This window comes from Stylophora pistillata, chromosome 7 (genome assembly GCF_964205215.1).
Source record: "Stylophora pistillata chromosome 7, jaStyPist1.2, whole genome shotgun sequence".
NCBI classification, from domain to species: domain Eukaryota; kingdom Metazoa; phylum Cnidaria; class Anthozoa; order Scleractinia; family Pocilloporidae; genus Stylophora; species Stylophora pistillata.
Genome location: NC_142525.1, coordinates 17,594,816 through 17,599,045, shown reverse-complemented (window position 1 = coordinate 17,599,045; position 4,230 = coordinate 17,594,816). Strand labels below are relative to the sequence as shown.

The 4,230-nt window shown below is 39.3% G+C and overlaps 1 long non-coding RNA gene across 1 annotated transcript in view; it reads left to right on the top strand.

Moving 5' to 3' along the window:
• Window positions 1-3,925: 3,925 nt before the first annotated feature.
• Window positions 3,926-4,230, top strand: part of LOC148726924 (uncharacterized) — a 9,216-nt gene continuing 8,911 nt past the window's right edge. The window contains exon 1 of the long non-coding RNA XR_015989794.1: window positions 3,926-3,958. This is a non-coding gene — a long non-coding RNA (uncharacterized LOC148726924). The remainder of the gene's footprint in view (window positions 3,959-4,230) is intronic.

The window sequence follows — 4,230 nt, the reverse complement described above, 5'->3', positions numbered from 1 at the left end:
TTATCAGCAGTGCAAGCTTTACATTTCATCAAATCCCAACAACCTATATATCAAATTAAAGCTTAAGAAATTGCCTTTCTGTTTATTCTATTACAATAAACTTTTAACCTATTTTGCTTTTAAAATTTTAGCTATGAAATCATGCTTTTGGAAAAACTTGACAAAAATTATACATTAACAAAAAACAAATCATATTAATTTCTTCCAAAAATTATCTGTACAAGCCTAAAATGGCAATCAGAGTTAAGCCCTAGTCCACCAGCTTAATAAAACAATTCCTGTGTCTGTGACAACATTTGTTATTCTCAATACAGTAGCAAGACTGCATACTTGTCAAGTCAACACATAATCAAAATTAGGAATTTATGTACATTGTTTGGTTTTGAATTAGTTCAAAACAGTCAGCTCAGTTGTTGGGGTCTATGTTGTAAATTTATGTATTTCTGTGTTTGAATTGACTTCAAAACCTAACAAAACCAAACAAAAGATGAATAATGGTTATGATCAGTTAGTTTCAGCATCCTCATTCTCATTATTGGCATCGTGTCTTCGAATGTAGGCAGCAACATAGTCCTGAACAGTATGGAACAACTGGAAGCAGTCCTGTATACAGAGGGCTACTTTACAGACACTGCACTGAAAGCTAGACTCTTTTCCTGGCCTCTTCCTTTTCTCTCCTGCCCTTTTTAGGATCTTCTTTTGGGCAGGAAAGCAAACCGCACATGCCCGGGTGATGTTGGACTTCTTCCCAGTGCCCAATATTTTCTCTAGGAAGTGACCTCCAACTTGAAGACGGGTTAAGCCTTCGGCTGACCTCCTTGGGCGGCCTCTCGGAGTGAGAGAATGGGAGATGCCAGAATTCCTAACAAGCTCCTTCACAAGCTCCCTTCTAAAAGTCCTTTGCAGCACAGGTGACCGGGTTCTTTGCTTGTACAGGATGTAAGCATTCAGGATGCTTAAGGAAAACAGGTGGAAGAACACTTTCTTCCACCATTTCATGGTGCGTCGCCTGAAGCAAGAATAGGCCACCATCTGATCACATCTGTCAACTGCTCCCATGAACTTGTTGTAGTCATGGATAATCTCAGGTTTAGTTATTGGTTGGCCAGTTCCAGGGTGATTTCGGCCAACTTCTACATCCACAACAGAATGAACTGATGACAGCATCTGGAAAACTCTGCAGTCTTTAAATTTAACTGCCAGCAAAGTTCCATTGTTCATAACATACTTGTCACCTTTTTTTTTCACTTGTGCCCTTTTAAATTGCTGGGGGATACCTTTCCTGTATCTGGCTGTTCCACAGGCCCCAGTGTTCTGCCTATAGAGCTCAGCAAATAAAGTAGGTGATGTGTAGTAGTTGTCAACATACAAACACCTACCCACATTCAAATTAGGTTGCATGAGCCTCATGACTAAGTCATATGTCTTTCCTTTAGCACTGGGTGGTTCTGGGTTTACACCAGTGTAAATTTCAAACCTACAACAATATCCATTACTTGAGTCACACAACTGGTATGACTTAACACCATACTTATCTGGCTTGTCAGGATTATACACTTTGAAATGCACCTTTCCTCTGAATGGAATCATTCCCTCATCAATGCAAATATTTTTGCCTGGCTTCCAGACATCTGAAAATTTCCCAGTGACAACGCTGTATATAGTGCCAAGCTTTTTTATTGGGTCATACCCTTCCTGTCCTCGAGGAACATAATCATCATTATCACACAAGTGAAAAAATGTTAAAATGTTCATAAATTTGTCTCTTGACATAATTTGAGGGAAAAAGGGAGTTGATAAAACCTCGTCGATGGACCAGTAATCCTGGATATTCTCTTGATTCACCAGGCCCATTGCAATGATCATGGCAAGAAAAGCTTTTATCTCACCAGCTGTCACACCATCCTCAGGCCAATTTCTAAATCTCAAGTGCTGAGGTAAACGACCTCTTCGCTGTAAAGATGCGATTGTTTCCGTAGCATATTTATTTGTTTGGGATGCAATCTCGTTGAATAGGTTTTCGGGGAAGAGGAGATGAAAGTAGTCAGAGAATGATGGATTGTTAGGAAGCTCCACATTCAACCCTCGATCAGCTGTGAAGTCAAGCCTTCGCGGGATGCGATCGCCAAGGACCCAGTTGTCTTCTTCGGTTTCTTCTTCGCTGTCCGCCTCGCCATCACTGTCTTCTTCTCTTCTGTCATCTTCTTCTTCACTGCTTTCAGAATTATCCATATTTTCATCTAAATCGCTATCCTCTCCGCCGACAACTTCATCAATAGTTCCTTCATCAACAAATACAATATTGGCCGCCATCTTTGTTTATCAGTGTTACCGCGCAACAAAATATATTTCATGCTAATTAACTTTTTTTATTCTACTCGGGTCTTCGGAACTCTGTCGGATGCTTAATTTATGTCCCTTGGGTTGGCCCATGACCATAAACCAATATAAGCCCAACATATTCCGAACTTCTCCGCCAATAAAACGATGATGTTCGGAAACCCGGAATATTCCGGGACCCGTCCACATGGACGAACACGTGCGCCCGGAATATTCCGGGAGCCGCACGATAAGGGTTAATAGGAACTAGACCACAATTAGGTAACATCAACGGTGAATGGAATATTTCCGTAGGCGATTGTGATATTTATCCTAGTTCCTGTGTTAGAAATCTCGGTGCATGGTTTGAAAATAAGCTATCAATGTCAACGCATGTTAATAAAATTTGTAATTCCGCATTTTATCATCTACACAATATTAGGAGGATTAAGAATTATTTATCTCGCGATTCGTTATTAACTCTTATTGATGCCTTTATCATTAGTCGTTTAGACTATTGTAATGGAATTTTGTATGGCCTTCCTAAGTCGTAAATAGCCAAATTGCAACGTGTGCAGAATGCTGCGGCTAGACTTGTACTGAGTTTAAGTAAGTATACGCATATTTCTCCTGCGCTTTGTCAACTTCACCGGTTACCAGTACAACATCGTGTTCATTTTAAGATCATAATTTTAACATTTAAAGCTATTCATGGATGGGCGCCTAGGTATATTATTGAACTAATTAACATCAAGCCTAGGTCTGTATATAATCTTAGATCAAATCAAAGTTTATTACTTGACCCTCCAAAGGGGAAAATACTTGCCACGTTGGGGGACAGATCATTCTCTGCTGCTGCCCCGTACTTATGGAATGCTCTGCCAGCTGAATTACGTGATATTCAATCATTTTCCATTTTTAAATGTAAGCTGAAAACTTATTTATTTCGGGCAGCTTTCTCAAAGTACCCTGTCTTACAATTACTTTTATTAGTATTACTAATTGAGTTCTTTATTAAGATCCTTATTCCTAATTAAGATCCTTATTACGGATATTCCATATTATTCTTATTTTTAACATACATTGTTAATATTAATGTACATTTAATGAGTTTTATAAATTTGAATTTACTGTAGTATTCTAAGTTGTCAAACGCTGTTGATCATTGTATGAAAATAGCGCTCTAGAAGTTATTAAATTATTATTAAATGTTGCCCAATGGTAGTTGTTGTAGGTGTTTTTTGAGGGGTACCCTAGTGAGACCATCCACAGCAGTTTGATATCTTTTTAAGGGTGGTTTGTTTGCATCATGTTCAATGTGCTCTTTAAGAGCTTCAAAAAAAATTTTGACAGGAAAATGACGTCAACTTCAAGTAAAACATCTTGGCGATAAATAAAAGAAAAACAAATTTGTAATAGATGTTGCTAGAAAGTTACTTCTAATTCATGTCATTGGTTACACCATGTTTGTTGAGCCTGCATCGATAGCCGGCCGCATTTCGGGAAATATTTGTCGATTCCCTACTTCCAAAATATTAATTTGGCTTTCTTACTTCTCTTTTAGCCAAGAGCCATAATGGGACAGAGAGCGAATCTGAGGGCGTGGCCGGGATATGTGAATTTTAGGCCTCACGGAAAGGTACCCCACCCATGGAAACCATAACCCCATGAAAATCTCAGACATGCGCAGATTACATTACTTTGTAGCACTGCGTGAGAAAAGGAACGCGGTCTCGTGCCGTGAGTTGTTTACATCAAAGTTACAGATTTTTGTTAATTAATCGCCGGCCGACTCACCGACGATGAGACCTGATGGCACGTAAAAGAGCTCACGGCAGCCAGTTTTCTTGCAAAAGTTTTCTGGCTCCTTCCCTACTGCATGGAAAGACTCTAATGTCACACCGGTACCCA